Source organism: Pleurodeles waltl, chromosome 4_2 (assembly GCF_031143425.1).
Source record: "Pleurodeles waltl isolate 20211129_DDA chromosome 4_2, aPleWal1.hap1.20221129, whole genome shotgun sequence".
In the NCBI taxonomy this organism is placed as follows: Eukaryota; Metazoa; Chordata; class Amphibia; order Caudata; family Salamandridae; genus Pleurodeles; species Pleurodeles waltl.
In genome coordinates, this window is record NC_090443.1 from 916,852,214 (window position 1) to 916,880,069 (window position 27,856).

The window sequence follows — 27,856 nt, forward strand, 5'->3', positions numbered from 1 at the left end:
GTGGGTAAATAATTGGAGGCTGTCCTAGCTGAAGTGTGGGAACATCATCATGGCTCTGTTTTTGTTGTTTTAGTGAAATATGTGAATGGTCAACTGTAATCCTGTTAAAACCCCAAAGGCTACTCACATGTTGCCTCTCTAGCTTTTCTCATTTGTTTAGGAATGTGACTGGTACAGCCCCTTGCATGCCTAGGGCATAATAAATGATATAAAAGGTCTGAGCTAAGACCATTTTGAGAGACTGCCTCTTTCAGTTGCTATAGGTCAGCTTCTGGGAGACGTAGTCTCACTCATTTGAGTTTAATAAAGATGTCTTTTCATATTTCAGCTTCTTTGCCAAGTTCTTTGTTATATTACCCTGAGAATGAAAATCTCTAGTACTTCACCTCAGAACGAAGGTGTCATGCACCGACCCAGGATACTTGGCAGTGATGTGGGGGATGTACTGGTCCGCCAGGCACACCATTTGCACATTGAGTGAGTGGAAACTCTTCCGATTCCTGAACACCTGATCGTTCTGGCAGTGGGGGGACAAATACAATATGTGTACCGTCAAGCACCCCAATAATATTGGGAATATGTCCCATTGCCTAGAATCCCTCTTTCACAGTGGCCAAGTCTTCCACCTAGGGGAAAGAAATGTAGCTGCACATGGGTTTCACCAAGGCAGACAATACCCTTGCCAGCACGATTGAGAACATCGGCTGTGACATTCCTGCTGCCAAGCCCACCGTCACTTGGAAAGAACCAGTTGCCAGGAAATGGAGCACTGATAGAACCTGCACAAGAGGGGGATCCCAGTGGGATGACGGATAGCTGATATCAGGTCAGGCTCCAATTGGGCACACAGCGCTGTGATTGTGGCCCTGTCCAGTCTATAGGTGAGTATAATGTGCCTGTCCTCCAGTGTAAACAAGTCCACAAGGGGTCTGTACACCGGGATTTGTCTCCTCCTCCTATTTACACACAGTGGTGGGTATCTAAGGGACACAAGAGTGAGTAGGCCATCACAGTTTGTACAATGGAACCACTACCTCAGTGTGCATACAGCATTAATGTGATGGGACAGTGGGAATGGCAATGTATGTGCAATTTTCATAAATGACGCAGTTGTGGAAGATCTGTATGAGGTCCACCCCCATGAAATGGCGAGTGTCTGTCCTGTATCTAGGGACAGGTGGAAGCGAGGTAACTCTGCCGACGTTAGGCATCGTGGCGGAAGGAGGTTTTGCACGGCCGTGAAATTCCTCATCGGCTAATATAGGGCTCAATGGAGTACAGTAGCTAATAAGGGATCAGCGTCAGTGGTGATGGTGTACACCGCCGCAGAAGTGACTGCCATTTTTTGTCTACAACCTCACTTGATTCCTGACTTTCCACAGGACAACACCTACACTGCGTGTGTTGCTGTGACCTGTGTCTGGAACCTACAATGGCCTGTGTGACCGGGAAAAGGGCCCCTGCCTTCACTTCAATGGTGTTGGAGCGCTTGATGGATGGGGTCCTGCCCCAGTATGGACAGCTGTATGGTCCTCCAGACCAACAGGTGAGTATCCCTTGGGCAGGATGCATGTGGGAGGATTGCATGGAGACGTGTGTGCAGGCATTGTGTCATATGTGGGGTGGTATGTCTGGTGGTAGTGTACATGGTGTGCGCCGGGCGATGTGTATGCCAATGGATTTGGAAACGGGATTTCCGGGCCATATGTGTGACAGGCTGGATTGTATGTGTAATGCTGTCCTCCTGTCTGCATTACCTCTGCAGGTCACCGCCCATCAAAAGAAGGGATTGTGGCGTGCCATCGCCAAGGACGTGCGGACCCTGGGGGTCTACAGCAGGCACAGCACCCACTGTAAGAAACGGTGGGAGGACCTGAGACGCTGGACAAGGAAGACCGCGGAGGCCCAGCTGGGGAGTGCCTCCCAATGAAAAAGGGGTACCCATCGGAACTTGACCCCCCTGATGGTCCGCATACTGGAAGTGGCCTACCCAGAGCTGGATGGGCACTTGAGGGCATCAGAGCAGCCACAATGGGGTGAGTACAGTGGGCATTACTACACTAATTGGTAGGTGGCATGGGATCAGGGTGGTGGTTGTGAGTTAGTGGGTGCCCCTTAATGCCAGTACAGACATTGCAGCGTGATTCAGCTCAAGGGTAACAGGTGTACGGCAAATGCAGGTAACCTAGCTCATTTGCATTTCTTGTCAGTCAGGGCTTTGTGGGTCCCAGGAGGTGTGCAGTTGGTGGTGTTTGGCCCTCATCTTGCTGTGGCATCTAGCCAATTCAATGCAAGTGCAATGCATAGTGCTTAATCCTGATCCCTGTGTGTGACGGTGCTGTGTATGCAAACTGTGGTGTTGGTGCTGTAATTGACCCAGTGCTCCCTTTCTCTCCCTCCCCCCCTTTCTCCTTCTGTCATCCTGTCCATGTGAGCATTAGCATCTTCTGGCGGAGGAGAAGGGGCACCGGCAACAGAGGGAGCTGCATCCCACAGGACCCTGGCAGAGTCCACCGACGCTAAGGGAACCAGTGGGACGGAGGGCGAGAGGAGCACCACGGCAGAGACAGGAGATGACAACACTGACTTAGATACCTTCTTTGATGGAAGCTTCCAGGTGGTGGCAGACATTTCTGTGACCATCCCAGCTGCAGGTACAGCCGCCACCCCCGTACCAGCACTGCCCTACTCAGCGAGTTGCCCGTGCCTGCTCATCCAGGAGGGTGGGCATCTCCTTCGCCCCAGGCACCTCAGGCCCTGCCCCAGTGAGCCCTGCTGCCCTGAGTGAGGAGGCTATTGACATCCAGAGATCCATCTCTGTAGGGCAGTCAACCATTGTGAATGTCATCCAGGGGCTAGCATCCCAGATGCAGCAATGCAATGCATTCCTGGAGGGCATCCACAGTGGATTGGCAGACTAACAGAGATCGATTCAGGCTCTGGCCTCCTCTCTGATGGCAGCCATTGTCCCTGTTCCTACTGTCTCCCTTCCAACTACCACTTCCCAGTCCCAGTCTCCTCAATCCCAACCCATCCCATGCACACATACAGACGAGGATGCACACAAGACATCACACACAAGTGGCACAGTCAAACATAGGCACCACTATTCAGGCCACAAGCACTCACACAAACAACAGACAGTTGCACACACATCCACATCTACTGCCTCCACATCCTCCCCCTCCTCCTCCTCCTCCACCTACCTCACAGTCAGGTCCACATTCACACCTGCATGCACTGCTTCAACAGCCACCACCAGCATCACCACACCAAGCAGCACACACACACCTCTCTAGCAGACACCTCCACAACATCCACCCACTCATCCCCTGTGTCCTCTCCTACCCTGTCTGTCGCTCCCTTCCTAAAGGACACAAATGCAGGCACTCAGACAGCCAACAGCCATCCACCTCACATCAGCACATTGCCCATGCACCTGCACCCAAGTCCAGCAGATGTACTCCTCCAACAACCACTCCCTCAACCTCCACTCCCATCCCTCCTCCCTCATCCTGCCCCACCACCCCTAAGAAGCTTTTCCTTGCCCAACTTGACCTCTTCCCTCCCCCTCTCCTGCCCGTAAGAGCAGGGTCCCAACGACCCAGCCCAGCACCTCAGCCAAACAGTCCACAGGGACAGTGGAGGAACCTCCTAGTAGTGAAAGGAAGACAGTGAAGGATCCCACTCCACCATCAGGAAAGGGAAGGGTCCCACTCCACCAGCCAGGAAAGGGAAGGATCCCACTCCACCACCAATGTCAGAAAAGGTTCCCACTCAACTACCAATGACAGGCAAGAAGCCCTCACCTCCAGCTGGGATACAGCAGCCCTCACCTCCAGCAGAGGCTTCCCAGGAGACACCTCCCCCAGCAGAGAAAATGCAGCCCTGACCTCCAGCAGAGGGCATGTAGGCCACCCTCCAGGGACTGTTGTACATAGAGCCCCCTCCAGAAGCAGTGGGCAAGTTCCCCACCTCAGAGTCTGTGACCTTGCACTCCCCAGCATTGGGAAATGGGCATGGAGCCCCCTCCAGATTCAATGTGCAAGTTCCCCACCTCAGAGGCTGTGGCCTTGCACTCCCCAGCATCGGAAAATGGGCATGGAGCCCCCTCCAGGAGCACTGGGCAAGTTCTGGACTTCAGCTGAGGTGCCCTCAGCCCCCTTCCCCTTCAGGTGCCTGTCCACTTCCGAGATGTTGCCCCTGCCCCAGTGTTGTGCAGAGTTAGTCAGGATCAAGTTGGGGCTTGGACTGTGCCCTGTGGCCATGTGGGCCTTATGTACTTTGGACTGGGCATTGGCCCTTTCTGGACAATTGTTCTTGTATCTTTGTTCTAAAATTGGTTCATATGGTGGGTGTTGCCTTGCTTTTACAATGTCAGAACTGCCGACCTGTAGCCCTTGTATTATTATGCAGTGCGTTGCGTGCCATTGGTTTACGTCTGCAGCTGGTTGTGTGTATGGTGTGTGTGTGTCTGGTGTGTGTCGTGCGTGTGTGTGTTACTCTCCTTTTCCTCCCTCCCTTGTGTGCTAGGCTGATGTACTCACCGTCATTGTCTTTGTTGGCGTTGGTGTTCCAGGTGGAGCATGGCATAGAAGAGCATCTGGAGAACTTGCAGTTCCTGTTCCATGGCGGCGTTGGTCTTCTCTGTGTCTCTGTTAATGAGTCTTTGGTCTTCTGTGATGTGTTTCCGCCAGGCTTTTGATGGAGTGTACCACCTCGGAAATCATGGCGATTTGTAGTGTCATAATATGGTGGGCAGTACCTTGTCTTCCGCCTGGCTGTTAATGGCTACCGCTGTGGTCAGCAGTATTAACGCCCTGGCGGATGGTGTGGTGCATTGGCTGTCTATGGAAGTTATCACCGCCATGGTCATAATTTGGCAGTAATTACTGCCATCCTGTTGGATGTATTACCGCCACTTTAACAGTCACCGCCAATGTCCTAATGAGTGCCTTAGTCCTGTCAAAATGTTTATTTTTCCAAGTTGAATTTGCGTTTTAAAACTGCACACACGAGCTGCATGATTTTTCCTGTGAATTTCCAATACCTGCACACACTGTATTAAGTCTCCCTCAAGAAGCTGTTAGCAAAAGGAACACCATGCACTTTTTATGTGCCTCAGAGTTTCAGAAAAATGTATGAAGAGATCTGCATGGATGGTTTCACCATACATCTCTGAATGTGACACATTACAGGCCATCAACGCCACTCTTAAAAGTAGAGGTGTTTTCTTTGAACTGGATGACTCAGTAGACTGAGGAGCGAAAAGTGAGGGGGAGGATCTCTACTGGTAGGCTATCTCCCTTCTCTGCCATTTTTCAAATTCCTCTTCTGGCTACCCTAATCACATGCAAACTAGGCAGTACATTTGGGCCCTCATTGTGAGAGTTCTGACATTTCCCATTATCCTACCTCCCAGGAATGACCATTACGGGATATTACATCTGGCATCCTTGGAGTGGTTGCCTCTACCTTTTTGCCTTCAGCCCCCCTGTTTTTGCTGATTTCATGTTTACTGGTTTTAGGATTATGCACACTTTTCCACTGCTGACCAACACTAAGGTGCTTGTGCTCTTTCCTTAAAGCATGATTATTGGCATATACCTAATTGGCATATTTAATCTACCAACAAATCTCTAGCAAAGTGCACTACATGTACGCAGGGCCTGTAGATTAAATGCTACTATTGGGCCTGCAGCTGGTTGTGCATTAAAAGTGCTGTAAAAAATAGCACAAGGAAATCTCAGCTCCCCTAACAGGGCAACACCTCCTTTGTATATATTATGCCTGGTGCAGGGTTACAGAGTGGTGCAATGCATGCATTGCACGACTCTGTAAATATGGCGTGGGGATTTCTGCCTCGTTGGGCCACATTAACATAAAAAATAATTATATTAATGCAATCGAAATATGTCCCTGAGTGTGCCACCCACTTGAGTATTTATTTAAATGTGCCATTGCAGAGCCTGTGTGTGCAGTCTTGAACTGCCATGCTGACCTGGAAAAAGAACCCTTTTTGGCAGGCTCATACCTTGCTTTTTAAGACATATGTGACTCCTAAGGTAGGCCCTGGATAGGCAGAAGTTCATGGTGCAGCGTATGTAAAAAGTTGATCATGCACTTTTAAGTTGGACATGTCCTGGTAGTGAAAAACTCTTAGATTCATTTCTCACTACTGCATAGCCTTTCTTTCTCTTAGGATAAGATTGAAGTTGCCTTATAATCTTTTACAGGTATAACTTCCAATTGGGAAGAGATGGAGTTATCAAGTTTGTAGTCTCTAGAATCAAAATTTAAAATCATGACTTCTGGTGCGGTCAGATTTTAAATCATAATTCTGAAAATACACTTTTCAAAAGTTTTCTTACTTTAGCCACTTGGTGCCTTTTGCCTTGCTCTGCTCTTATGTCTGGGATGAGATGACAGTTGAGCTTTGCGTATTCCTCCTAAGCAGCCACACACAATGGGAGCTTAGGTGTCACCTGATGGGACTTGATGGGCCATCCTCGGCAGGTTAGGAGGTAGGACCTGGGCAGTCTCACTTACACCTGGATAAGATGTGTCCTATCCACACCCAAAGGGCTGCATAACCCCCTGTATTGAGTCTGAAGCCAGGGCAGGAAGGGCAGGAACTCTATGCGCTTCAAAGACATGTCTTTGAGGTCTTCCCCACTTCAAAGGCCAACTACATATAGGTAGTGGACCACAGACACCACCAACTCAGTACACTTCTGGACCTGTGGATACTCTGCCAGGAAGAAAGACTGTTGTGCTGCTGAATGAGAGTCCTCTCTGATGGCCAGCTACTTTGCTGGACTCCTTTTTTGCTGTGCTGACCTGCCGCCTGCTGCCCTCTTGCCTGGGGGTGAGAAGGGCTGGATCTGTATCTCTCCAACCCAGAACCGAGAGTGACTCTAAGGACTTGTTGGCTGGTCTCCTGATCTGAAGTCTCAGAGACATAAAATACTTTCATCCACCCTGCCTCTGCACCTGGACTCTGCTATTTGGGAGTCTACCCTGAGAAGTGGTGCCGTCCCAATCCTGGACCCGTGGAAGTGGGCTGGCTTCCTCCAGCTCAACTAACGCATCCTCTGCTGCAGGAGCAGAACCAACGCTTCACTGCTGATGCACAGAACAGAACCACCATATCACTACTTCTGCAACCGGCACAACAGATTTACATCGCCGAATTTTAGGATGTGAGAATCGCCTTCAGAACAGTAACTGTGTGACGCTTCCCTGGTGCAAGCTCCTCGCATTCCTCATCAACAACAACCTCGACGATGACGCTACAGCTCAGCTTTGCAACCTCAGCGCTCAATGGAGCCGATGCATCACCTAGAGTGTGCTGCTCACCCTTGACAGTGATCTTCACATTGCTAGCACCACGGACATGATCCTCAATGTTGACACATCAGGATCTCGCACAGCAGCCCTGCTTATATGGGGACCAAATGCTTCATTGTTTCGGAAACATGCAATGCTCTCCAACCAGGGTTTCAGGTACTTTTGTACTAACTGGGTCCATGTAGCCAGCCTGTGATCCATTGCGGTCAGCCTGAATTTTGATTTTGTCGCTATCTGGCGCAACCAGATATCTCCGGTTGGCACTTCTTGCTTCATGATGCTTTTTTTTACAGCTTCTTCTTTAAAAAAAAATCATAACTCTAACTATTGGAGTTTTTTTTTTTTTTTGGCCTTGATTTATTTATTAAATTAAGTTCTATTTTTCTAACTTGATGTGAGATCTTTTTTCTGTGGGGCTTTCACTGTTTTACTGTTTGAAGTGTTGCACAAATACTTTATACATTGCCTTTAAGTTAAGCCTGGCTGCCCTGTACCAAGCTACCAGAGGGTAAGCAAAAGGTAATTTGTGGTTTGAATATGCCTTACCCTGATAGAAACTATGATTGCTGTTTGACCAGGGCTCACAACCCATTTAACCAAGAACCCAGTTTCTCACACTGGAGTTACCTCTAACATTTTTTAGAGGAGCGGATGGGCATTATGGGTCAGACCACACCAATGCTGATGGTCTCTCCAGACTCTTCCTCCTTAGTGATGGGAACTCCCTGGAGGATGAGTAGTTCTCCCCATTTTCAGCTGGGGGGGGCATGTGTTAGACCTATCAAACTTAGAGTGTTCTTCCCCCAAACCTTTTGCCTTCCTTTTTTGGATCTCGTTTTTTGGCCTTAGAACTCTGTGCACCTTACCACTGCTAAAGTGTGTGTGGTCATTCCCTAAAACATGGTAACAATGGCTTACACTCAATTGGCACATTTTATTTACCTGAAAGTCCCTAGTAAGTGGTACTAAATGCACCCAGAGCCTGTAAATTAAATGCCACTAGTGGGCCTGCAGCACATATTGTGCCACCCACTTAACTAGCCCTTTAAACATGTCTCAGACTGCCATTGCAACGTTTGTGTGCAGTTGTAAAACTGCCATTTCAACTTGGCAAAACAAACCTTTTGACAGGACTAAATTTTCTTTTTTAGTACATATATGTCACCCCTAGGGTAGACCCTTCACACCTCTAAGGGCAGAGTGCAGTGTATTTAAACAGCTGGGAATGCACATATAAGTATGCACATGCCCTGGTAGTGAAAACCTCTCAATTATTTTTTTTCACTACTGCTAGGTCTATCTATCTCTCTCATAGAAAACATTGGGTTACCTTATTACAATTAACAAATGATAACTTTCAATTGAGAGCAGATAGGAAAGTCCAGTTTGGTCTCTAAAGAACTGTGATTTAAAATCCTCTTTAATGGTAAAGTTTGATTTTAAGTCACAGTTCTGAAATTAACGCTTTTAGAAAGTTGCTATTTTCTTGTCTCACCCATTTGGTGCCTGTTGCCTGTATCCTGGGTCACATGACTACGTGTAGCTGGCAGTTGATATTTGTGCATTACTCCAAGAGAGTGGGACAAAGAAGGAACAGTTGTTGGCAGGATGGATCATCTCTGACTTGATAGAGGGGGCAGAGAAAGAAAACACATCAGGGAGATAGCTGAAAAACACAAGCACTGGCATGGAGTGGCTAAACAAAAGGAAACAAAAGTTTCATACAAGTGAGCAGTTGAAGGATAGAAGCCAGCTGAGGGTGATGGTAAAGAGGTTATAGTCCAGAGTTGGACAAAACACTATCTATCTATCTATCTATCTATCTATCTATCTATCTATCTATCTATCTATCTATCTATCTATCTATCTATCTATCTAATGTATCTAATCAATCTATTTGTCTGGCTATGTATCTACCCATCCACACAAATATGTGTACATATATTACACTGGTGGTGCTAGCACCAGTGTAGTTGTAGTAAGAGCAGAATTTCAATACAAATAATTGTTGGAAAATGGGTTATTGGTAAGGACAGGTAGGTACCTACACTTAGCAATAGGCCACTAACCTCCACTAAGGTCCAGTTAGGTCTCTGTAAATTAACCCCAGCTCAACCCTTGGTAGCTTGGCAACGAGCATCAAGGCTTAACTTAGGACACAGAGTGTAAAGCATTCAAATATCACAAAACAGTAATTAAATAAAACACAGGAAAGAGTTTAAAAATCCAAAACCAATTTATAAAAATAGATTATATTTTTGTCTTTACAATGACACAAAAACTAATAAAATCGGATAAGGGGAAACCAGAGATATTAATTTTTAAAGAATTATTGTTTTTTAGCGCCTAGAAACAAAAAGCACCAATCGGGTCATCTGGATGCACCTCGACCGGAGCAAAGTCAAAGTTTAAGGCCGACCGCGATGGAGCCCTGCTCGGCTACATGCCGCGGGAGGCCTCGGTTAAAAGTTTACCTTCACACTTAGGAGGTCATTACAACATTGGTGGTAAAAGCCGCTTACCGCAGTGCAGAAGACCGCCAACACATCGCTGCGGCTGCGGAATTCCGCCACAGCTATCATGACCCACATCTCGGATTCCGCCGAAATTCAGACACCCACACAAGTCCGCCACACCAAAGGTCAGTGATAAACTGGCGAAAACAAAACCTCTACCATCACGCTAACAGAAACACGCCCATGCTATCACGACCCACGAATCCACGCAGCGGTCTTTCAACCGCGGTATTCCATTGGCGGAACACACCGCTGCGCTCAAAATACACACACATCTCCAAAACACCGCCACATTGGACAATTCCAAATACACACACCTGATACACATCCAAACACCACTCCCACACACAAAACACTATATAAAACACACACCCACATCACCCACAAACCCCTACGACCAAAACTTGTAGGCGAAGGCGACAGACAGAGAGCACAGCAATAGACAACCCCACCACACAGAGGCACACAACACCATCACCCATACAACATCCACCCCCAAAACACCCCACACCACCACACATCACCACACTCATCAACACATACACCACCCCACACATCACCTACACCACCCCATGTCACGCCAAAGACACCCCAGGTTTTCCGAGGAGGAGCTCAGGGTCATGGTGGAGGAAATCGTATGGGTAGAGCCACAGCTATTTGGATCACAGGTGCAGCACACCTCCATAGCCAGGAGGATGGAGCTATGGTTAAGAATCGTCAACAGGGTCAACGCTGTGGGACAGCATCCAAGAAATCGGGAGGACATCAGGAAGAGGTGGAACGACCTACGGGGGAAGGTGCGTTCAGTGGTCTCCAGGCACAACATCGCAATTCAGCGGACTGGCGGCGGACCCCCAACTGCTCCCCCACAACTAACAACATGGGAGGAGCAGGTCTTGACCATCATGCATCCAGAGGGCCTCGGAGGAGTCGGTGGAGGAATGGACACTGGTAAGTCAAATCTTAACTATCATATCCCCCACCCTAACTGCATGCTATCACACCCCCCCACCCTCACCCCCTCCCCTATCACTCCAACTCCTCACTAATGAACTAATAACAAAACCACACATCCCAACACCAAGCCCTGCATGACACAACTAAGCATGGACACCCATCACTAAAGCATGCTCACTGCACATATCCATAACACCCCCCCAACCATCATCACACAAGCCCCCACACAGGAATGCTTGCACTGGGGTACACGCACACCCACCTATTGCACACCATGACACACACACATGCAATAATCATGCTCTTATACCCCTGCAGGACCACTACGTAACGTCACCAGACAGGAGGGTCCAGACATCTGCACCCCACCCACAGAAGAGGCCCACAGTGACGACAGCAGCTCTGGCCAACTGGATCCAGATGACCAGCCCGGACCATCGTGGGCCTCGGGACAGTCGGTTCCCCTCGCACAGGCACAGCCTAACACTGACCTTCCACCCTCTGGTAACACCAGCACAGCACCCACCCAGCATGCCCATACCTCCGTCCCCAGGACACGTCAATCAGCTGTGTGACCACCACTACAGGGAGCCCAGGATAACCCACCACCCCAACAACAACAGGGACCTGGGGGCAGTGGTAGTGGGCACACGGTCCAGGGGATGGAGGCACAGGAACACAGGGGAACTTGGAGGGCTGCTGTGCGACAGGGGGCGGACAGGCCAAGGGAACCCACTCTCCACGAGGCCCTCTCCTCCATCATGGGAGCATACCACCACTCCCAGGAGACGATGGCTATGGTCCTGGCCAAGTTTCAGGAGACCCAGTGCATGCAGGAGGAACAGTATTTGGGCTTCAGGGAGGAGCTCAGAACCATCAGCTCCGCCCTGGGCACCATCGTAGGGGTGCTGAAGGACATACAAAAGACCATGAGGGACACCATGGCGCTCCAAGGGGCCCCTGACACTAGCATGGACGATGAACTGCCCACCACCTCCGCCGGCGCTAGTGGACAGGACACCCCGCCACAGGACCACCACACCAGCACCCCACCCCCTGCAGACGGAGAACCACCCCGCAAGCGGTCCCTGAGATCCAGGAACAGGACAAAGCAAGATGGCAAGACCCCCGCCAGGAAATGAGACCACCCTGATTGTCATCCCACTGTCCCACTTTGTCACCCTGTCCATACTTAAACTGCCCCAGCTCCACTTCCTATGCCCATATGGGCAGTGCAACTGTGAGACTAATAGACTGGACTCTGCCATGGACATTCTTCCACCATCACCCATCACCATTTTGCCACCCTCTCCAATAATTAGCACTTCAATAAACACCCTTGAACCACAAATCAATCTGGAGTCAGTCTGTGATTTTGAAAATGTGTATTAGCTATGACAGTGACAAAATGCGTTTTCCAATGTAATGCCAACATACCTATGTCACACATCACAAGTCCATGAAGGATGCAAGCAGATGACACACGTTGGTAACCACACCTGTGAAACTGTCATGGAAATGTACAACTCAGTTAACAAATACTGCTCACCTGTGTGTCACTGGAAATGTTGCTGGATGACTGACGCCCTGTTGTCTATGTCTTCTTCCTCAGCTTCCTCCTCATCACTGTCCACAGGCTCCACAGCAGCCACAACACCATCATCTGGACCATCCTCCTGCAGAAAAGGCACCTGGCGTCGCAAAGCAAGATTGCGAAGCATCGAGCAGGCGATGATGATCTGGCACACCTTCCTTGGTGAGTAGAATAGGGAACCACCTGTCATATGGAGGCACCTGAACCTGGCCTTCAGGAGGCCGAAGGTGCGTTCGATCACCCTCCTAGTCCGCCCATGGGCCTCATTGTAGCGTTCCTCTGCCCTGGTCCTGGGATTCCTCACTGGGGTCAATAGCCATGACAGGTTGGGGTAACCAGAGTCCCCTAATAGCCACACACGGTGCCTCTGGAGTTGACCCATCACATACGGGATGCTGCTATTCCGCAGGATGTAGGCGTCATGCACTGAGCCAGGGAACATAGCATTTACCTAGGAGATGTACTGGTCTGCCAAACATACCATCTGTACATTCATGGAATGATAACTCTTCCGGTCCCTGTACACCTGTTCACTCCTGCGGGGGGAACCAGAGCTACATGGGTGCCATCAATAGCACCTATGATGTTGGAGATATGTCCCAGGGCTTAGAAGTCACCTTTAACTGTAGCCAAATCCTCCACCTGAGGGAAAACGATGTAGCTCCTCACGTGTTTCAGCAGGGCAGACAACACTCTGGACAACACGTTGGAAAACATAGGCTGGGACATCCCTGATGCCATGGCCACTGTTGTTTGAAATGATCCACTTGCAAGGAAATGGAGCACTGATAGCACCTGCACTTCAGGGGGTATTCCTGTGGGATGTCGGATTGGTGACATCAGGTCTGGCTCCAACTGGGTTCACAGTTCCTGGACTGTGGCAAGGGTAAACCTGTAGGTGATGATCAAATGTCGCTCCTCCATTGTTTACAGGTCCACCAGCGGTCGGTACACCGGAGGATTCCGCCATCTCCTCAAATCCCCCAGCTGACGGTGCCTAAGAAGGACAACAGCGACCACAGAGTCAACAAATTCTCAGGCGTGTACCCACAGCTACACAGAACACGACACCAAATACAAAACTCTTCCTGTATGTGTGTTGAGTGTAGGCCTAGGTATGTGTGACACAGTAGTAAATGAAGCCATGTGGGCCCCTGAAATGGTGGCTGCCTGACCTCTAAAGTGGGACAATGGGATGTGAGGTAACTGCGCGGCGTAATGCTGCATTGGTTAACATTGGACCCTATGGGTCCCAGGAGCCAATGATGAAGTGCGCCGGCGGTGATGATACGCACCGCCGCGGACGTCACCGCCGCGGACGTGACTGCCATTTTCTATCTGTTCAATCACTCGATACCTGATCTTCGACAGGAGAGGACCTACACTGCAAGTGCTGCTGTGACCTCGGTCTGGAAGAGACAATGGCTGCTGCGTCTGGGGAAAGGGCCCCTGCCTTCACTGCTCAGGAGTTGGAGAAGCTCGTGGACGGGGTCCTCCCCCAGTACACGCTACTCTACGGTCCTCCAGAAAAACAGGCAAGTACACAGGGAGCACGTTGTATGGGCTATGCTGGGTGGAGAGGGCTGGATGTCAGTAGGAAGGGGGCAGAGTTCTGCGACCATGAAGGACTGTGAATGCATGTGCCACATGGCAAGGGTAGGGATGGGGGCCATTCACTTCGACGGTGCAGTTGGTAGTGACTTCTCTTCTTCCCCTGTACATGTCATGGAGGTCAGCGCCCACCAGAAGAAGGACATTTGGCATGCCATCGCCAAGGACGTCTGGACCCTGGGGGTCCACCAGAGACGGGGCACCCACTGGCGTAAAAGATGGGAGGACATTCGCCGCTGGAGCAAGAAGACGGCGGAGGCTCAGCTGGGGATGGCCTCCCAACGTGGGAGGGGTGCCCGTCGCACCATGACCCCCCTGATGTTCCGGATCCTGGCGGTGGCCTACCCTGAGTTGGATAGGCGCTTGAGGGCATCACAGCAGACACAAGGGGGTGAGTACACTCTCATTCTGTTGACTTAGTGCGCAGTGGAAGGGTTTGGGTGGGGGAGGAGGACTGTGGGTTTCCCTAGGCCAGGGCTAGTTCCGTAGGCTAGGCCCCTTCATAAGGCATGGCCCTGTGGCCCTCCACCCCACCTCTGTAGAATGCCAAGTACAGGTATACATGCCCCTGTGTCATCTATGTGGACAGATGACACTTATAGCCATGTAGGCCATATCCCAGAAATTGCATCTGTAGAGGCCAAAAGCACCATTTAGTGCAGGGGGCTGCTGTGTCAGTATTGTCCGCCAACGGTAGCGGTAAGCCATGCACTCAACCTGTCTTTCTTCTGTTTCCCCACCCCTTTTTGTGCTCTCCCTGTTCTTTTGTGCATCAGCATCATCAGGCGGAGGTACAGTGGCACTGGAGCACGAGGGAGCTGCATCCCACATGGCCATGGAGGGCCACACCACAGACTCTGAATACACCAGTGGGACAGAGGGCGAGGGGAGCTTCACGTCGGTCACCGGATCAGCAAACAGCGTCACAGACTCGTCCGCCGATGGGAGCTCCCTTGTGGTGGCGGCACCATCTGTGCCCCCCACTTCTACAGGTACAGCCGCCACCCCCCCTACCAGCACCGCCCTCCCAGCAGCCCCTCAGCCTTCGCTCCGTGCCCGCTCACCCAGGAGGGTGGGCATCACCTTCGCCCCAGGCACCTCAGCCCCTGCCCCTGTCACCCCTGCTTCCCTCAGTGAGGAGGCCATTGACCTCCTCAGGTCACTCACTGTTGGGCAGTCTTCCATTGTGAATGCCATTCAGGGTGTAGAAAGGGAGTTGCAACACACTAATGCATTCCTGGAGGGCATTCATTCTGGTCAGGCTGCCCATCATCGAACCCTGCAATCTCTGGCCTCAGCACTGATGGCAGCCATTGTCCCTGTCTCTAGCCTCCCCCCTCCAACGTCCTCCACCCAGACCCAATCCCCAGTACCCCAGCCTATCCCAACCACACCATCAGACAAGCATGCACACACCTCACCACACAAAAGTAGCTCAGACAAACATAGGCACCACTCATCCCACAGGCACTCACACAAGCATCACCCACATACAGACACAGCAACACCCACTGCCTCCACTGTGTCCCCCTCCACGTCGTCTCCCTCCTCCCTCCCAGTGTCGTCTACACTCTCACCTGCATGCACTACATCTACAGGCACTAGGACTCGCACCAGAACACCCAGCACCACACCCCGCTCACCTGCACTCACCACCCCCACTACCATTTACACGTCCCCTGTGTCCACTCCCAGTGTGTCTGTGACACCCCCTCCCAAAGTACACAAACGCGGGCACCCACACACCCAACATCCATCCACCTCACGACAGCCTCCAGTACCTGCACCTGCACCCAAATCACCTAAAGTCACACCTCCTACAACCACCTCCTCTTCCTCCACTCCCAGACCCCCTCCAGCTACCCATCCCAGTGTTCGTCAGAAACTCTTCCTGAGCAACGTTGACCTCTTTCCCACCACCCCCACCCCTCCAATTCATAGGTCCCGTAGTAGCACCTCAGCCAAAAAAAGTCTGGTACCAGTGGTGCGTGTTAAAGGTCTGTGGAGTGCACCGGCCACCAGGGCAGCCAGTGTGACACGGAGCCAAAGCACTGCCAGTCCACCCCCTGTAAAGCACCTTAAGTTGGAAAGTGGCCGATGGGAGAGGGTGAAGACTCCTGCCGGCAAAACAGCTCACAAGGGTCCCGGGGGGAGTGCCGAGTCATCTGTGAGTCCTCCCAAGGTGGTGAAGGGGCAGAAGAGGTCTCCAAGGTCTGGTAAGAGCAGCAAGACGGAGAAGGCCGCCATCCTCCCTGCCGGCCGGGACGCCACCGCCAGCACTATCGTCACTGGTCCGGAGACCACCGCCAGAGTCAGTGCCCTGGAGGGCAGCAGTATTGTCACTGGTCCGGAGACCACCACCAGAGTCAGTGCCCTGGATGGCAGCGGTATCGTCACTGGTCCGGAGACCACCGCCAGAGTCAGTGCCCTGGAGGGCAGCAGTATCATCACTGGTCCGGAGACCAGCGTCAGTGCCCTGGAGGGCCCCGGCAGCCACAGCACCGCTGGGCACTGAGGGACCGTCATGCCACACACCGCTGCACTGGTCAGAGAGAGCAAAGTCAAGCACCGCTGAACAGGGCAAAGACCGCCATGGTGAAGACCGCTGAATAGGACAAAGCACCGCTGAACAGGGCAAAGACCGCCATGGTGAAGACCGTTGAACAGGGCAAAGCACCGCTGAACAGGGCAAAGACCGCCATGGCAATGCACCGCTGAACAGGTCAGAGACAGCAAAGGCAAGCACCGCCCAACAGGGCAAAGACCGCCATGGTGAAGACCACTGAACAAGGCAAAGCACCGCTGAACAGGGCAAAGACCGCCATGGCAATGCACCGCTGAACAGGGCAAAGACCGCCATGGCAATGCACCGCTGAACAGGTCAGAGACAGCAAAGGCAAGCACGGCTGAACAGGGCAAAGACCGCCATGGCAATGCACCGCTGAACAGGTCAGAGACGGCAAAGGCAAGCACCGCCGAACAGGGCAAATACCGCCATGGTGAAGACCGCTGAACAGGGCAAATCACCACTGAACAGGGCAAAGACCACCATGGCAATGCACCGCTGAACAGGGCAAAGACCGCCATGGCAATGCACCGCTGAACAGGTCAGAGACAGCAAAGGCAAGCACCGCTGAACAGGGCAAAGACCGCCATGGTGAAGACAGCTGAACAGGGCAAAGACCGCCAAATCAAGCATCGTTAGTCCATGTGCAGCTGGGACAGTGACGGAACTGGGACCGTCACGGGGAGCGTGATGCACTCTGGGCACCAGTCCCCCTCCAGAACCAGTGGAGACTGTTATCCACTTGAGAAACTGTGGCTTTGCACTCCCCAGGATGGTACAGTGGGCAACCCACCCACTGTAGAGACTTGTGAGACTGTGTCTTTGCACTCCCCAGGATACATCAATGGGCAAACCACCAACTGGAGTGACTTGAGAGACTGTGGCTTTGCACTCCCCAGGATACATCAATGGGTAAACCACCCACTGGAGTGACTTGAGAGACTGTGGCTTTGCACTCCCCAGGATACATCAATGGGCATGGAGCCCCGTTGTGGATCTGGCGTCGTGCAGTCATCCGGCTGAGGTGCCCCCCCTTTCCCTTCCCCCTGAGGTGCCTGTTGTATTTCTATCTGATGCCCCTGCAGTGTTCTCTCCGTTTGTGGACAGGTATCTGGTGTGGGCCTCGCCCATGCATTGTGGGCCCAGTGGTCCACGGACATTGATATGTGCATACCTGCAGTACTAATCGTGATGTATGATTTTTACAATGTTTATATATATCTGTATATCATTGGTTACTGTATTTTGATACATTACAAAGGTTGAACTGATTTCCTTTTGTCTTTGCATTCATCCGGGGGGGTTGTGGGTTGTTACTGTGCTGTTTGGAAATGCATTGGTGTGTGTGTTGTAGTGGGTGAAGGTCGGGGTGGGGGTGGGGGTGTTGCGTGTGTGTCCGTGACTTTTGCCTCCCCCCTCCCCTATGTCGTAGGTGCAGTACTCACCGTTGTCTTCGGCGCCTACGTTGCTGGTGTTCGTAGAGGAGCAGGAAGACAAGAGCAGGGAGTATTTGTAGTTCCGCCTCCATGGTGGCCTCCTTCCTCTTGGAGTGTGTAGAGGTGAGCGTTTTCCCTTTGAAATGTCTGTTTCCGCCGTGTTTTTATCCACGGTGAATCCACCCCGGAAAAGGTGGCGGATTGGCGGGTTGTGATACTGTGGGCGGTACATTGTCTTCCGCCTGTCTGTTGGCGGTGACCGCTGCGCTGCTTGTCTGTACCGCCGTGGCGGTCGGAGTGTTAAAGTGGCTGTCTATGTTGCCGGTTTCCGCTACGGTCATAATTCCCATTTTCTGTCCGCCGGCCTGTTTGCGGTATTCTCGCAGCTTTAACACCATCCGCCAGGGTTGTAATGACCCCCTTTTTCTTTTTCGAAGATTTTCTTCAGCGGGACAAACCTGCCAGTCCAATCCGACCTCCTGGAGCCCTTCTCCGGATACGCGATGCGGGAATCCTCGGTGGAGATTTTTACCTTCGGACTTAGTCGTTTTTTTGAGGTGAAAATCCTTCGACCGGGGTAAACCTGGATCTTGATCCGACGTCCCTGGAGCCCTCCTCGGATACGCTGGCTGGGAGGTCCCGGTCAACTTTTTACCTTCAGACTTAGGGGGTTATTACAACTTTGGAGGAGGCTTTAATCCGTCCCAAAAGTGACGGTAAAGTGACAGATATACCACTAGCCGTATTACGAGTCCATTATATCATATGGAAGTCGTAATACGGCTGGTGGTATATCCGTCGCATTTGGGACGGATTAACACCTCCTCCAAAGTTGTAATAGCCCCCTTAGTCTCTTTTTCTGAGATTCTCTTTACCGGCACGAACCAGCGAATCAGGACGGGTCGCGGTCGAGGCAAGCTGGCTAGAGTTGCCACGGCGGGTCGGTCCCTCTATGGAGCTTTTTTACAAAAGTTCTCCAAACTTCTGGGGCTTCTCCCAGATGTCCTTTCAAGGTTCTTTTGAGGTCCACAGCAAACCCCAAGGGTCCAGAAGTTCTAAGATGGTCCTTGGGGGTGTGGACTACAACTCCCAGAATGCACCTGGCGAAAACTCCTTTTTGGCCACTGGGCAGTGGCCAGCTGGTTGATTTCTTCAGGAAATGGTCCAGGGGACTCTGGATAGCAATTTTCACCTGTAGAAAACAGGGAGTCCCTCCTTGAACCAGTTGAAGACAGGCAAAGTCCTTCTTGTGGTGAAGCCCAAGTGTGCAGCTGGTACAGTCCTTCTGAGTGCAGGATCCAGGTGCAGGCCAGGGGTCCAGCAGGGCAGTCCTTCCTCTCCTTTGGTTCTTCCTTGTTGGAATCTGATGGGGATCTGAGATGTGGGTGCAGGTCTGCCAGTTTTATCCTTTCTTCTGGGTGAAAAGCAGGGGGGTCCTAGTTCTCCTGTGATGACCACTTCCTGGGAAGTGTGGCAAAAATCAATCCCAGGAGGCAACATTCTCCAAAAATCCATCATGGCTGAATCTGATTTTTGGAGGTTACATCTGGGAGAGCACACCCATTGGTGTGGCTAAAAATCATAAACACACCCATCTCCTGCCCTCTCCTAATCTAATCAAGGGGGCACCTAGTTGTCTGGGGTTGCAGGATGTGGGGGTGTTGCTGGTTGCTCCAAATGTCCTTCTCTGCCTTTGAAGACCAGTTTGGCAGCCCTCCCCCTTCCTGCCTCACCATCTGCTGAGGGGAGATTCCCTCCCACAGGCACATTCCTTTGTGTGAAGCCAGGCCACTTCACACCTAATCAAGGCAGCCTGACCAGGCTGCTAGAGGCTGGCCAATCAGAGCACAGCAGCAAAAACAATGCAGGGCTGAAATTGGCAACTTTTCAGGTAAAGTTTAAAACTCTTTACCTGAACAAGTTATATTAAATCCCACAACTGGAAGTTGTGGGATTTATTACAACAATTAATTTGATACCAAACTCTTGGTATCCATCATTTAAGGGGACTTTAAAAATTAAAATAAAGTCTCCCCATTCTAGCCTATGAAGGCCATTTACAACAATGAGGGGAAAACGAATTTGGCTGTTTTTACCTCACCAGGGCTTATAAAACTATTTTTATGAGGCCCCTGCTTATAGTTACATGGCACCCAGCCCTAGGGGCACATAGGGCACACCTTAGGGGTGACTTATATGTAAAAATAAGGTAGTTTAATACTTTGGAACTACTTTTAATTTCAAAGTCGAGTTTGCATATAATTTTTATTTAAAAGCAGCCAGCAAGGCAGGCCTGCCTTTAAAATGACACTGGGCACCTCAGCAGTGCACCTATGGGTGCACTACCTATGCTGTGGTCCCTAAACCTACATGCCCTACCATATACTAGGGACTTATAGGTAGTTTAACTTAGCCAATTATAATTAGCCTAATTTGCGTATCCATTTTACACAGAGCACAGGCCCAGGGACTGGTTAGCAGTACCCAGGGCACCATCAGAGTCAGGAAAACACCAGCAAAAAGTGGGAAATGGGGGCAAAAAGTTAGGGGGCCTCTGCAGTCAGCCCTGTTTTCTCACACTAATCATTTTGGGGGTCATTACAACCCTGGCGGACGGTGTTAAAGCGGCGGTAAGACCACAAACAGGCCGGCGAAAAAAAAAAGGTAATTATGACCGTGGCGGAAACCGCCAACAAAGACACCCACTTTAACACTCCGACCGCCACGGTGGTACAGACAAACAGCGCGGCGGTCACCGCCAACAGACAGGCGGGAGACAAAGTACCGCCCACAGTATCACAACCTACCAATCCGCCACCTTTTCCGGGGCGGATTCACCGTGGATAAAAACACGGTGGAAACAGCGATTTCAATGGGAAAACCCTCACCTCTACACACTCCACGAGGAAGGAGGACCCCATGGAACCGGAACTCCAAATACTCCCTGCGATAGTCTTCCTGCTCCTGTACGATCATCATCAACGCCGGCGCCGAAGACAATGGTGAGTACTGCACCTACGACATAGGGGAGGCAAAAGTCAGGGACACACACATGCAACACCCCACCCCCACCCCCGCCCTCACCCACTACAACACACACACCAATGCATATCCAAACATTACAGTAACAACCCCCAAACCCCCCGGAAGAATGCAAAGTCAAAAGGAAATTAGTGCAACCATTGTAATATATCAAAATACAGGAAGCAAATATATACAGATATAATGTCACATTCAGCAAAATATACATCACGATTAGTAGTGCAGGTAATGCACCATTCAATGTCCGTGGACCACTGGGCCCAAAATGCATGCGCGAGGCCCACACACTATACCTGAGCAAAACGGAGAGAACACTGCTGGGGCATCAGATAGAAATACAACAGGCACCTCAGGGGGAGGGGAAGGGGGGCACCTCAGCCGGATGACTGCACCACGCCAGATCCACGACGGGGCTCCGTGCCCATTGATGTATCCTGGGGAGTGCAAAGACACAGGGGGTCATTCTAACCCTGGCGGTCCAAGACCGCCAGGGCTAAAATGACGGGGGCACCGCCAACAGGCTGGCGGTGCCCCGCTGGGCATTCTGACCACGGCGGTTTGACCGCGGTCAGAAGTGGAAAACCGGCGGTCTCCCGGGGATTCTGACAGCCCATACCGCCATCCTGTTCCTGGCGGTTCGCCCGCCAGGAACAGGATGGCGGTATGGGTTGTCGTGGGGCCCCTGGGGGCCCCTGCAGTGCCCATGCCAATGGCATGGGCACTGCAGGGCCCCCCGTAAGAGGGCCCCACAAAGAATTTCACTGTCTGCATTGCAGACAGTGAAATTCGCGACGGGTGCCACTGCACCCGTCGCACCATCCCACTCCGCCGGCTCCATTCAGAGCCGGCGTCCTCATGGGAAGGTAGTTTTGCACTGGGCTGGCGGGCGGCCTTTTGGCGGTCGCCCGCCAGCCCAGTGCAAAACCCAGAATACCCTCAGCGGTCTTCCGACCGCGGAGCGGTATTTTGGAGGGGGAAGTCTGGCGGGCGGCCTCCGCCGCCCGCCAGACTTAGAATCACCCCCACAGTCTCTCAAGTCTCTACAGTGGGTGGGTTGCCCACTGTTCAATCCTCGGGAGTGCAAAGCCACAGTGTCTCAAGTCTCTAAAGTGGGTGGGTTGGCCACTGTTCAATCCTGGGGAGTGCAAAGCCACAGTCTCTCAAGTCTCTACAGTGGGTGGCTTGCCCACTGTTCAATCCTGGGGAGTGCAAAGCCACAGTCTCTCAAGTCTCAACAGTGGGTGGGTTGCCCACTGTTCAATCCTGGGGAGTGCAAAGCCACAGTCTCTCAAGTCGATAACAGTCTCCACTGGTTCTGGAGGGGGACTGGTGCCCAGAGTGCTTCATCCTGTGCAGGACAGACGGAGTGGATACATGTCTCCACTGATTCTGGAGGGGGACTGGTGCCCAGAGTGCTTCATCCTGCCAAGGACAGACGGAGTGGATGCGTGTCTCCACTGGTTCTGGAGGGGGACTGGTGCCCAGAGTGCTTCATCCTGCCAAGGACTGAGGTAGTGGATGCATGTCTCCACTGGTTCTGGAGGGGGACTGGTGCCCAGAGTGCATCACTCTCACTGTGACGGTCCCAGTTCCGTCACTGCCGCACATGGGCTAGCGGTGCTTGAGTTGGCGGTGCTTGCCCTTTTCAGCGGTGCTTGACTTTGCTGTCTCTGACCTGTTCAGCGGTGCTTGCCATGGCGGTCTTTGCCCTGTTCAGTGGTGCTTGCCCTGTTCAGCGGTACTTGCCATGGCGGTCTTTGCCCTGTTCAGGGGTGCTTGCCCTGTTCAGCGGTGCTTGACTTTGCTGTCTCTGACCTGTTCAGCGATGCTTGCCATGGCGGTCTTTGACCTGTTCAGCGGTGCTTGCCCTGTTCAGCGGTACTTGACTTAGCTGTCTCTGACCTGTTCAGCGGTGCTTGCCATGGCGGTCTTTGCCCTGTTCAGCGGTGCTTGCCCTGTTCAGCGGTGCTTGCCATGGCGGTCTTTGCCCTGTTCAGCGGTGCTTGCCCTGTTCAGCGGTGCTTGCCATGGCAGTCTTTGCCCTGTTGGGCGGTGCTTGCCCTGTTCAGCGGTGCTCGACTTTGCTGTCTCTGACCTGTGCAGCAGTGTTTGCCATGGCGGCCCTTCATTGCCCAGCGGGGCTGTGGCTGCCGGGGCCCTCCTGGGCACTGACTCTGGTGGTGGCCTCCTGGCCAGTGATGATGGGGCTGCCCTCCTGGGCACTGACTCTGGCGGTGGCCTCCTGGCCACTGATAATGGGACTGCCCTCCTGGGCACTGACTCTGGCGGTGGCCTCCTGGCCACTGACGATGGGACTGCCCTCCTGGGCAATGACTCTGGCGGTGGCCTCCTGGCCAGTGACAATGGGACTGCCCTCCTGGGCACTGACTCTGGCGGTGGCCTCCTGGCCACTGACGATGGGGCTGGCGGTGGCCTCCTGGGCAGCAGAGATGATGGCAGGCTTCTCCGCCGTGCTGCTCTTCCCAGACTTTGGCGATTTCTTCTGCCCCTTCCCCACCTTGGGAGGAGTCACAGCTGAGTGGACACTCCCCCCTGGACCTTTGTGAGCGGCTTTGCCGGCTGGAGTCTTCCCCCTGTCCCGCCAGGCACTGTCCAACTTCTGGTGCTTCACAGGTGGGGGACTGGCTGTGCTGTGGCTCCGTGTCACACTGGCTGCCCTGGTGCCCGGTGCACTCCACATACCTCTAACAGGCACCACTGGTACCTGCGATTTTTTGGCTGAGGTGCTAGTACGGGACCTATGAATTGGAGGGGGGGGTGGTGGGAAAGAGGTCAACGTTGCTCAGGAAAAGTTGCTTACGAACACTGGGACGGGTAGCTGGAGGGGGTCTGGGAGTGGAGGAAGAGGAGGTGGTTGTAGGAGGTGTAACTTTTGTTGATTTGGGTGCAGGTGCATGCGCTGGAGGCTGTCGTGAGGTGGATGGATGTTGGGTGGGTGTGTGCCCGCGTTTGTGTACTTTGGGAGGGGGCGTCACAGACACACTGGGAGAGGACACAGGGGATGTGTAAATGGTAGTGGGTGTGGTGAGTGCAGGTGAGCGGGGTGTGCTGGTGGGTGTGCTGGTGCGGGACCTAGTGGCTGTAGTGGTAGTGCATGCAGGTGAGAGTGTAGACGACACTGGGAGGGAGGAGGGAGACGACGAGGAGGGGGACACAGTGGAGGCAGTGGATGTTGCTGTGTCTGTATGTGTGTGATGCTTGCGTGAGTGCCTGTGGGATGTGTGGTGCTTATGTTTGCCTGAGCTTCCCTTGTGTGTTGACGTGTGTGCAGGCTGGTCTGATGGTGTGCTTGGGAGAGGCTGGGGTACAGGGGATTGGGTCTGGGTGGAGGAATTTGGAGGGGGGAGGCTAGAGACAGGGACAATGGCTGCAATCAGTGCTGAGGCCAGAGATTGCATGGTTCGATGAAGGGCAGCCTGACCAGAATGAATGCCCTCCAGAAATGCATTAGTGTGTTGCAACTCCCTTTCTACACGCTGGATGGCATTCAGAATGGTAGACTGCCCAACAGTGAGTGACCTGAGGAGGTCAATGGCCACCTCACTGAGGGCAGCAGATGTGACAGGGGCAGGGGCTGAGGTGCCTGGGGCGAAGGTGATGCCCACCCTCCTGGGTGAGCGGGCACGGGGCGAAGGCTGAGGGGCTGCTGGGAGGGTGGTGCTGGTAGGGGGGTGGCGGCTGTACCTGTAGAAGTGGGGGGCACAGATTTTGCCACCACCACAAGGGAGCTCCCATCGGAGGACGAGTCCGTGTCGCTGGATGCTGATCCTGTGACCGCCGTGATGCTCCCCTCGCTCTCCGTCCCACTGGTGTATTCAGAGTCTGTGCTGTGGCCCTCCATGGCCATGTTGGATGCAGCTCCCTCGTGCTCCGGTGCCACTGTACCTCCGCCTAATGATGCTGATGCCCACAAGAACAGGGAGACCACAAAAAGGGGGGGACGACGACAGAAGAAAGACAGGTTGAGTGCATGGCTTACCGCTACCGTTGGCGAACAATACAGACACAGCAGCCCCCTGCACTACGCCGCGCTGTTGGCTCTACTGATGCAGTTCCTGGGATATGGCCTACATGGCTATGGTGGACATCAGCACACATAGATGACACAGGGGCATGTATACCTGTACTTGGCACTCTATAGAGGTGGGGTCGAGTGCCACATGGCCTGCATTACAGATGGGCCTAGCCTACGGAATTCGCCCTGGCCTAGGGAAACCCACAGCCCTCCTCCCCCACCCAGACACCTTCACTGCGCACAAAGTCAGCTGAATGAGAGTGTACTCACCCCCTTGTGTCTGCTGTGATGCCCTCAAGCGCCCATCCAACTCAGGGTAGGCCACCGCCAGGATCCGGAACAGCAGGGGGGTCAGTGTGCGACGGGCACCCCTCCCACGTTGGGAGGCCATCCCCAGCTGAGCCTCCGCCGTCTTCTTGCTCCAGCGGCGAATGTCCTCCAATCTTTTACGGCAGTGGGTGCTCCGTCTCTGGTGGACCCCCAGGGTCCGGACGTCCTTGGCGACGGCACGCCAAATAGCCTTCTTCTGGTGGGCGCTGACCTACATGACATGTACAGGGGAAGAAGAGAAGTCATTACCAACTGCACTGTCAAAGTGAGTGGTCCCCATTCCTACCCTTGCCATGTGGCGCATGCATTCACAGTCCTTCATGCACGCAGAACTCTGCCCCCTTCCTTCTTACAACCAGCCCTCTCCACCCAGGCATAGCCCACACAACTTACTCCCTGTGTACTCACCTGTTGGTCTGGAGGACCGTAGAGTAGCGTGTACTGGAGGAGGACCCCGTCCACGAGCTTCTCCAACTCCTGTGCAGTGAAGGCAGGGGCCCTTTCCCCAGACGCACGAGCCATTGTCTCTTCCAGACCGAGTTCACAGCAGCACTTGCAGTGTAGGTCCTCTCCTGTCGAAGATCAGGTATCTAGTGATTGAACAGCTAGAAAATGGCAGTGACGTCTGAGGCGGTGACGTCCGCGGCGGTGCGTATCATCACCGCCTGCTCAATTCGTCATTGGTTCCTGGGACCCATAGGGTCCAATGTTAACCAATGCAGCATTGCGCAGCGGTCTTCGACCGCCTACCGCGACGGTGTGCAACGCCAGCGCAGTTACCTCACATCCCATTGTCCCACTTCACAGGTCAGGCAGCCACCATTTCAGGGGCCCACATGGCTTCATTTTCAACTGCGTCACACATACCTAGGCCTGGACTCAACACACATACAGACAACTTTTTGGATTATGTTTCGTGTTCTGTGTAGACTGTGGGTACATACCTCTGAGTTGCTTGACTCTGTGGTCGCTGTTGTCCTTCCTAAGCACCGTCAGCTGGGACATGTGAGGAGATGGCGGAATCCTCCGGTGTACTGCCCGCTGGTGGACCTGTTGACAATGGAGGAACGACATTTAATCATCACCTACAGGTTTGACCGTGCCACAATCCAGGAACTGTGTACCCAGTTGGAGCCTGACTTGATGTCAGCTATCCGCCATCCCACAGGGATCCCCCCTCAAGTGCAGGTGCTATCAGTGCTCCATTTCCTTGCAAGTGGGTCTTTTCAAACAACAGTGGCCATGGCATCAGGGATGTCCCAGCCTATGTTTTCCAACGTGTTGTCCAGATTGTTGTCTGCCCTGCTGAAACACATGAGGAGCTACATCGTTTTCCCTCAGGTGGAGGATTTGGCTACAGTTAAATGTGACTTCTATGCCCTTGGACATATCCCCAACATCATAGGTGCCATTGATGGGACCCATGTGGCTTTGGTCCCCCCCCACAGGAGTGAACAGGTGTACAGGAACCGGAAGAGTTATCATTCGATGAATATACAGATGGTATGTTTGGCAGACCAGTACATCTCCCAGGTAAATGCTATGTTCCCTGGCTCAGTGCATGACGCCTACATCCTGCGGAATAGCAGCATCCCTTATGTGATGGGTCAACTCCAGAGGTACCGTGTGTGGCTATTAGGGGACTCTGGTTACCCCAACCTGTCATGGCTACTGACCCCAGTGAGGAATCCCAGGACCAGGGCAGAGGAACGCTACAATGAGGCCCATGGGCGGACTCGGAGGGTGATCGAACGCACCTTCGGCCTCCTGAAGGCCAGGTTCAGGTGCCTCCATATGACAGGTGCTTCCCTATTCTACTCACCAAGGAAGGTGTGCCAGATCATCATCGCCTGCTGTATGCTTCACAATCTTGCTTTGCGACGCCAGGTGCCTTTTCTGCAGGAGGATGGTCCAGATGACGGTGTTCTGGCAGCTGTGGAGCCTGTGGACAGTGATGAGGAGGAAGCAGAGGAAGAAGACATTGACAACAGGGACTCTATTATCCAGCAATATTTCCAGTGACACACAGGTGAGAACACATTCTTGCCTACTACAAGTACTTTCACACTTCTACCTCTATCCTGTCTGTCAATTTCAAGCAGTATTTGGTAACTGAGTTGGACATTTTCATTACGGTTTCACAGGTGTGGTTACCAATGTGTGTCATCTGCTTACATTCTTCATGGACTTGTGATGTGTGACATAGGTATGTTGACATTACATTTGAGAAAGGATTTTGTCACTATCATAGCTAATACACATTTTCAAAATCACAGACTGACTCCAGATTGTTTTGTGCTTCAAGGGTGTTTATTGAAGTGCTGAATATTAGAGGGGGTGGTAAAATGGTGAGGGGTGATGGTGGAGGAATGTCCATGGCAGAGTCCAGTCTATTAGCCTCACAGGTGCATTGCCCAT